This window comes from Rhincodon typus, chromosome 3 (assembly GCF_021869965.1).
Source record: "Rhincodon typus isolate 14 chromosome 3, sRhiTyp1.1, whole genome shotgun sequence".
NCBI classification, from domain to species: Eukaryota; Metazoa; Chordata; class Chondrichthyes; order Orectolobiformes; family Rhincodontidae; genus Rhincodon; species Rhincodon typus.
In genome coordinates this window covers 20,825,136-20,834,911 of record NC_063334.1, presented here as the reverse complement: position 1 = coordinate 20,834,911, position 9,776 = coordinate 20,825,136, and positions in this window count along the sequence as shown.

Sequence of the window (9,776 nt, the reverse complement as noted above, 5' to 3'; positions counted from 1 at the left end):
AATAGCTGCAGACATATCATGTTGAACAAAGATATCATTTTTGACAACTGTGATATTGAAATGCAGGTGGAAGCTAATGGGAGAATTTTATTTTGCAAGGTTCATAGAAGGAAGTAGGATTTAGATATGGAAGTGGATATTCAGACAAAGCACACAACGAATCGATCAGAAATAGTCTTACCAGAGATTGATGCTGAAATATCTCCACAGTGGCCAGTATCCTGTCACCAAGTCACACTTTATGAACGTATGGAAAGTCCTTGACACTAATTCAGCTCCTTCAGATCTAGCTCTCAGAGTCTCAGGATGTCTGACACACCTGTTTTATCTATCAGCCAGGGATCCCTGACTGGACCAGATTAACAGCCCCACTCAGGGAACTCATATTCTATGAAGTCCACCTGACTGACCAACTTACAGTCACAATATCTCTTCTCCTCTGAGTGCAAGGACACAGGCCAGATCCTTTTCTAGTAGTGCCTCCTGGAGTGTTTTAGCACTGTGTCAGGTTCCTCAACTCTGCCTCAATTACGGGCAGCACCTAATGCACAATAGCTTGCTTCTTGCACCCAGGGTGTCTCAGAAGAAATTCATTCTCTTCTTCAGGTGACAAAGGCATCGAGGCAGTGACATCTGCCATGTCCATCTGAGATTCTGGGGTCTCTTCAATGCTTGACAGAGAGAGAGACCCCATAGGTTCTGCCACCCTGTCCGACTGTTCCAAGGAGCCCTGCACATTTTGTTCCTGACCCATATGCAGGTTTGCGCTTTCATATGGTCCAAATGCTTGTTCAGGATTGTCACATCTACCCAAACTGTCTAAGTCACTGGATCTGATTTTGCATCGACCATACCTCTTATCCATGCAGGGCCATTCCTGTGGTTCCTCCACCAAACTTAGTACATTGAAGTAAACTGTCTCTCTTGATTAGTGGAGTTGTGTGTCCAGCATTGGTGTTGAAATGGTGCCACTCCTGATGCCATTTCACACTCACTCTCCCAGGTCTGAGAAGATCAGATGTAACCTGGAGCTGAGTCTTTTCCCTATTAGCAACTCTGCTGGATCTACCTCTGTAATTGCATGAGAGGTGGCCCTATAATCCAAAAGGAACTAGGACAGTTTGGTATTTAGTGAAGCTGTAAGCTGTTTCTTTAAGCCTGTTTCAAAGTTTGGATTGCTCTTTTTGCTAGGCCATTGAATGATGGATGATATGGAGCTGTCCTTATATGTTGAATGCCATTTGACTCTAGGAAATACTCACATTCCCTGCTGGTAAACAATGGCCCATTATCTGTGACTAACCCTTCTGAGGTTCTGTACATTGCAAAAGATGCGTGCAGTTTTTCTGTTGTCTTTCCCGTATTTGACAAATGAACTCTGTGCACATCCAATAACTTTGAGTGGATGTCCACAATGACTAAGAATATTGAGCCCATGAAAAGATCTGCATAGTGAACATGTAACCAAATCTATGGTTTACCTGGCCATTCCCTTGAAATTTTGTTCTTGTTGGCACTCTGGGCACTGTCCACCAATGTGGCTCTGTCTGCATCCAATCCTGGCCACCAGACATAACTTTTCACCAACGTCTTCACTTTGGAAACTGTTGGATGACCCTGGTGGAGATCAGCCAGTATCTGGTGGCGACATTTGCTCAAGACAATCACTCTTACTCCCCATAATAGTATGTCTCCCTTGACTGTGATCTGGTCTCTCTAGGTCCAAAAAGGTTTCAGTTCTGGTTGTGACAGCCCTTTGGTTTTCTCCATCACCACCGGCTGTTTCAGTTTTGCCAGGACCAGATCTTTCTGCATCCAAATTCTGATATTGTCAGCTGTGACTGGAAGTATGACCACAAAATTTAAAATCATTATAGACTCTTCTGTGCTGGTACCACTGGTGGTGTATCTGCCAGTGGGAGGTGGCTCAATGCATGTGCACTTACTACTTGGCCTTCCAAGACAGTGTTCCAATTTGAAATTATACATACTTAGCGTTAGAGCTCACCCCTTAATTTGACCTGAAGTTGTGTTTGGCACTGCCTTGTCCTCTTTCAGCAGACCTAGCGGGGGTTTGTGGTCCATTATTATTACAAATTTACGTCAGTAAAGACATTGTTAGAACTCCCTAACTCCAAATATGCCCACCAAATCTTCCTTCTCTATCTGGGAATATTTACACTTCGCATTAGCACTATTGGCTGTTCCTTTCCATTGGGCCACTTATGAGCTAATACTACCACAATGATGTATGGGGAGGCATCACATGTTAATACCAGATCTCGTTTGGAATCGTAGTACGCCAACACCTTTAAAACTGTTTCTTCACTTCCCTGGAAGGTATGGCTTGGCCACGCAACCATTTCTAAAGCTGACCCATTTTATTTGCAGTTCATGCAAAGGTGCCAGGATGGAGGCCAGGTTATGTATGAACTTTCCATAATACTTCACCAGCCCAAGACAAGACATAAGCTTTGTGCAGATGTCGGGGCTGAGGAACATTTGATCACCATCACTTTATCTTCCAAAGTGTATAACCTGGTCTTGTCAATTCTATAGCCCAAGGAGATCATATGGAGTAAAAACCAAAAGAACTGCAGATGCTGTAAATCAGGAACAAAAACAAAGTTGCTGGAAAAGCTCAGCAGGTCTGGCAGCATCTGTGAAGGAGAAAACAGAGTTAACGTTTCCGGTCCAGTGACACTTCCTCAGAACATATGGGGTACCTGGAACATACATTTTACCCTTCTTACGCGTATGCCTGCCTGAGAGAAACATTTCCAAGCTCTCTAAGTACTCCTTATTGGTCTTCCCTGTTATTAGCATGTCATCTAGATAAATGGCGACCTCAGGTAGACATTGTAAAAAGTTCTCTATCATCCACTGAAAAATTGCACAGGCTGATGATATCCCAAATGGCAGTCTCATATATTGGTACAAATCATGATGGGTATTAATTGTAGCGTATTTCTGGGAATCCACATATAACTACAAGTACACACGGCTCATGTCCAGCTTTGTGAAGGACAACTCTCCTTACCAAGTTTGCATATAAATCCTTTATGTGAGGAGCAGCTGCAAAAAGCAGCTTACCATTTGTTTAAAATCCCCATAAAGGCGAACCGACTCATTGGGCTTCACAATTGGTATGACCGATGCTGCCCATTCTGCAAAGTGGGCTGGTTAAATGACTCCTTGGCTTTCCAAAAATTCTGATTTCTGCCTCTAGGCAAATAGCACTGGGCGGGCATTGCAGAATCATGGAATTTCTTCCTGATCAACATGCATTGTCTTCTTTGATAGTGCCTAGAACTTCCTGGAAGACATCAAGATATTTAATTAGAGCTTCACTCAGGCAGCCATTTTCTAATTGAAAAATGTCGAGCCAATATAGGTGAATCTCTCTCAACCAATTTTCAAGCTATCCAACATTGATGTTCTCTTCCTTGTCCTCTTTTCTTCCTTAAAATTGCAAATCCATAACATCCGTTACACATCTATTTCCTCAGAAGGAGTGTCCTTCACAGTCTATCTGCCTTTTGCTCATTCAGTCAACAAATTCCTTTGTTTGTTTTACTTTCTACAGCACTTCATAATTTGTCACCTTTTCTGCCCAGCTGATCCTTTCCATTCACCTCTAAACCCAGAACTCAAAGCTCTATAGCAATTTGGATTCTTCCTTATGCAAAGTCTATGTCTCACATCAATACAAAACATGACCCCAAATCAACGTTCTTTTTTTTTTAGTTGATTGCTTTTAAGTTGCTTATTCAGCTTTGTGAATAGCACCTCTTCTTACTTAAGGTCTTTTCCATTACTGTGCTTGTATTATTTCTTTGTTGCATCTTCCATTTAACAGGTATTACGTTTCCTAAATGTCTGAATTTTTGAGCCAGTTCTACTTTCCTTTCTTCTATGAATATGTGACTTTTTTTCTTGACGATCATGAAATATGCTTCACTTTGGTTTTGGCAATGTTCATGTTCATTCCAAAGCTCCTGCCTGTCTTTCCTAGTCTATTTCTTGTTATCCTTCTTCTGTGCTTTGTATTTTTGCCTGCTCCCATTCTGCTTTATAAATGTTAAATTCTATGTCTTAAAATACTTCTTTGATCATTGCTTTTCCATCAATATTATTGGGGACTGGTGATAAACAACAGCCTGACAAAGTGCTCTTCTAATCACACATAATTCTGACTCACCTTTGGCTACTCAGACTGGTACTGTTCCTCCATGTACAGATTTCTTAAGTCTTCGGCATATGTGCAATATACACCACTGTCCAGAGCACAATCTAGTCAATCTGATCAAAGAGTCTTTTAAAATTTATGAAACAGACAGATGATTCTAGTCTAAATTAACTCATTAATCTTATAATGTGCAAATTGCTTATTTTACCCCTCTTCCTCTGGAATCTAAGCTGGTCACACACAATGCCTTCCTATGCATTTGCTTTCTTATAACTAAATATGACATTCAAAAAAGGGCAATCGCACTAGTTGTATGAAAGCCAGAATGTCAACAGGCGTTTGGTTTTGCTCAGCATATCCATGGTTTTTTGTACTAACCCTAGCTATTCTCCTGCTTAATAAATATCCTGATACAACTTGATAAACATTGAAGTTAAATTTATCTATTCTAATTGTTTTTCCAGTTTTTTGAAAAAAATATTTTATCGTAGCTCTTCTCTTATACTCTTTTGCATTTCTGGTCCAGTAGAATAAATATCAACATTACTCTCCTCTAGCTCAATCATTTCAGTTTTGTTTTCCCTCTTTTCTCGCATAATTTTTCAATATGATTCTTCCCTTTTATTTCTAATTTCATTAGGCTTTGTTATTATTGCACCTTATTTACTCTCTCTATTGTTGACTTTTTTCAGGCCTTTATGCTGCATGCCACTAATCTCCAAGTCGCTTCAATTTTTCAGGTATATTACATTGCTCTTTTAGCCAGTGTTCTTGTCCCTTTTTCAGTTTCTCTTTATAACTCATCATTCAAGTTTCCAGTCTTCTTCATTATTGATATTCTTTCATTTTCTCCTTTCTTCCAACTTTTGCAACATTGCAGTCATAACCCATGCTTTCTATTTCCTCTTGAGCTGTTTGCCCTCCTTCCTTAATAACAGTAACAAGATGGTTTTCGGGCTCCTGGTCCATCTGCTTCTGATCACCAGACCTGCTGCAGCCTTCTTTTTTATTGTTATTATTTTCTGACATCAAAGTTCATCTTACCTTTTTTGGTTGCTTCAGGGGAGGAAGGAGGTTTCGAGAGGCAGCTGTTGCAGACAATGCCGTGTAGATCTGACTGGTCCTTGTGGCCATTGCGGCCGGGTCCTGGTGGCCCTACGACATGGTGGATTGCTTTGGTGACACTTTTTTGGTGATGAGCTGGGTCTGGGTTTGGAATTCCATTGGCCTGGGCAGCTTCCACAGCATCTTTGTTGGCATGGTGGGTACGGCCCAGCCTTGAGGTGGCTTCAGCGTCAGCTTGGCAGTGGCCTGGGATTCCTTTAGAGGCTTTGGAGGCTTCTTGGGCATTGTGGTGGGTCGGGCCCAGGATTCCAACAGTCTGGGATTCCTTACAGTGGCTTCGGCATTGGCTTTTGGTTCTGGCCTGGGATTCCTTTCGTCAGCTTTCGTGTCGGGTTTTCTCAACCTCAGGAGCCCTGGATTGAACTTTGTCTTAATTTTTTACTTGTTTTAATGTAGATAATTTTGTTATTAAAATGGCACTGGAGTATGGCAACTTAAACACTTTTCACTGTTATTTTTTGTAAAAATACAAATGACAATGAATTTGTTTGTTTCTGTTGCTTATTCATGTTGGACGATATCCTTGTCTCATTTGTCTAGTGCTTTGTTTACTTAATTTACAAAGTCTTCATTTACTTTGTCGAGCCTCTTTAGGTTCCACTGTTCTTTACACATTTATCTTCAGCTAGAGCACTGTCTCCATTTTCATTAATTTATGAGCTTGTTAATTGTTAACTATTCATTGCTAACCTTTTTCTGTATATTTGTCTCACCATAGTATGTTCCAGTTGAAATATGCATTTAAAGTGTACATTTTCGATGTATGTCATTTTCCTTTATAATGCATAAACCGTATATTTGTTATCATGTATCCTGTTTTCTGCAAAGAACTAACAGTTTTGGTCCCACTCATTTCTTTTTTCAGGGTTTTTAGTCCTTTATGATCTCTTTCTTCTTCAACAATACTGTTCCAATCTCCCATAAGAAATGCATAGTTCTACCCACACTACTGTTTGCTTAGTTTGTCAGTCGTATCATACAGTTAATCGACTTCCTCATCTGGATTTTCCAATATAGGCATATGTACCTGACTGATGAAAATATCATCCGTTCGTCCTTCAGTTTCACTGGCTTCAGTCTATCTGCATTTCATTTGACTTCACTCACACATTTAACAGTATCCTTGTGAAACATTACTGCTATTTCTAATTCTTTTCCTTCTCCTCCTCAGTATAAATTCTCATTTGATCACACATGAAGTTGCCTTCTCCTGTTCTCTATACTTCATACGACCTCAAGATGTTTAATTTCTCTTTTCCCCATTTCTTTTTTCAGGTTATTGAGCCTTCCTTTCCTGTTCATTGTTCATATTGTCCATGTCCCTACTCTTTTGATACTGACAAGTTTATATGACGATTTCCTCAGATGGTGACTTGGGAGGCTTTGCACCTTGCTTTCCCGAGTGCAACCTTGCATTCCTTTCACCGAGGATCCTGTGTATGGCACTGTTGTTTATGTTGCTCATGTCATTTTGAACTGCCTTTAGGATGGGTCATAAGACCATAAGAATTAGGAACAGAAGTATGCCGTTCAACCAATTAAATCTGTTCAGTCATTCAGTGAGATCATGGCTGATGCGATAATCCTCAACTTCACTTTCCTACCTTTTCCCTATAACCCTTGATTCCCTGAACTGATTAAAAATCTGTCTCTGACCCAGTCTCAACAGCTCTGTGAGGTAAAGAATTCCAAAGATTCATTATGCTTAGAGAAGAAATTCCTCTTCATCTCTGTCTTGAATGTGGTCCGAGATTCTCCCACAAGGGGGAACAACCTTTCCATATCTACCCTTTCAAATAGCCTAAGAATATTGTATGTTTCAAAATGGTTGCCTCTCTGTCTTCTGAATTTCAAAGAGAACAGGCTGAGCTTAGTCAAACTCTCCTCCTAAGACAATCCTTCCATGCCTGCTATCAGTCTGGTGAACCTTCTCTGGACTGTCACCAATGCCAATATAGTTTCCTTAGGTAAAGGCCCCAGAACTGCTCACAGTATTCCAGCTGTAACCTGCCTAGATCCTTGTGTAGTTTTAGCAAAACCTCCTTACTTAAATACTCCATTCCCTTTGAAACAAAGGCCGACTTTCTATTTGCCTTTCTTATTATCTGGTGAACTGATTTTGTGCTTTTTGTGCTTCATGGATGAGGTCTCTCAAATTCCTCTGTTTTGCAGCTTTCTGCAGTCTTTCCCCATTTAAATAATATTCAGCTCCTCTATTATTCCTACCAAAGGGCATAACCTCACATTTTCCCACAATATATTCCATCTACCAAGTTTTCGCCCACTTGTTTAACCTACCTATGTCCCTCTGCCAACTCTTCGTGTCATCATAATTACTTATCTTTCCCTTTTTTTTATGCCATCTGCTAATGTGACTATAGTACATTCACTTTCCATGTCCAAGTCAGTAAAACATATTGTTAACAATTCTGGTCACAACACTGGTCCCTGTGGCACCCCACTAGTTATAGGTTGCCATCCTGAAATGGTCCCTTATCCCAATTCTCTGTTCTCTATTAGCCAATCCTTTATCCATGCTACCTCTAACACCATGAACTCTTACCTTATTGGAGTGGCCCAACATGTGGAACTTTACTAAATGTCTTCTGAAAATCCAAATATATTAGACCCACTGCTTCCCCTTCATCTACCTTCTTTGTTACATCCTCAAAGATTTCTCATACAATTGTCAGGCATGATTTCCCTTTCATGAAACTGTACTGACTCTGCTTGATCTTATTAAGTATTTCTAAATGCTCTGTTCTTACATTCCTTATAATAGACTCTATAATTTTCCCAATAACAGATGTTAGGCGATGGTTACTTTTTTTTTGTTTCTTCACTTTTTTAAATAAAGATGTTACAATGGCTACTTTCTGATCCTCTTGAGCTCTTCCAGAACTTAAGGATTCTTGAAAGATTACTATCATTGTGTTCACTATCTCTGTCGCTACTTCCTGCAATATCCTAGAATACCTCCCATCAGGTCCAGGTGATTTAACTATTGCCTTCCATTATGCACCCAACAACTCAACCATTACAACAGCTCATGTTGCAATATATACTATACAGTACTATCCTCTCCCTATGAAAAACAAAATCCATCAGAAACAAATTATGGTGCTATTTATTGTAACAGCTTAATTTATTCGACTTTCTAGTCTCGTGTAAATGGGTTACATTTCTTGGCATATGTCAAAGATTTGCATCCAAGAAATGTAGCTTGTTGTGTACTTTACGTAAGATTGGGGAAATTGGGGGTAGTATTTCGATAGATTTGTGAAAATTTGACATAAAATGCCAATTGCAACAAAGCAGAATAAAAAATTTGTGAAAATGAGAATTAACATACAAACATATAAGGTGCAGAGCAGGCCGTCGAACCCTTTTGAATCTGGTCCACAATTCAATTTGTTTATGACAATCTGGTTGTGGCTACAAATTAATCAAGAATTTATCTAACTCAGATTTAAAAGCATTCAATAGTTTTTGGGGAAGAGACATTCACAGACTTTCCCTAGTGAACCAGTAATTAGGCTTCGTGCTTTCACTGGTATGGCCTGGGTTCGATTCCCAGTCAGAGAATATGAGTGCATGTATTCTGTACCTAGGTACCTTTGTACCTAAGATGGCACCATAAGTGGCAACTTGTAAAATTTTCACTGTTCTCATGTGAGTACGTGACAATAAACCTAATTCAATTCATGGTACTCCTGAAATACAAACACATCATTTCCATCTTACATGGGCAACCCCTTATTTTCAAAATGTTTCCCCTAGTTTTAGTCTTCCCCACAAGGGAAGTTCCCTCAGGATCTTCTATGTTTCATTTCTATGAGATAACCTCTCATTCTTTTAAACCGTAAATGATGGGCGCCCAGTCTGCACAATTTTTCCCCAGAACATAGCCTGCCCCATCCGTAGTATCACACGTGTAAACCAAATCTGAACTGCTTTCACATCCTTTCCTAAATGAGATTAAACCAGTGGTGGTGGTGGGGTTAGGGGAGTCGGGGGCGTGGTGGTGGAGGAGGGCTTTAAAAATGTGGAATGCTTTTTAATGCGGAGGAGATCATTTTCCAGCAGAGGGCACATTGAGCCCCGTAGATGGACATGAATCCCTACAGGTGAAAAAGAAATGTTGAGGGATAATTTTAGTCTGCGATCTGAGGAGACAGGAAAACTGGCAAAGGCGTGACCTGTATATTTTACCTCACACCCCCCCCCCACCCAACCCCTTTATTGTTACTTACAAGTAATCGTAAAGCCTGCAGGCTTCAATGCAGTGACACACCAGCCCCAGTAATACTCCTCCTCTGTGGAAATCCCCCATTGATCATTAGTTTAGCAAACTGACAAGAGTTATTAGAACAAGGCTAGAGCTGAGGCTAGCAGTAGGGAAATCAAAGACACATGCAGACGAAGATGTGCCTTCTGTTTCTCGCCCAGCCATCGAGGGGAC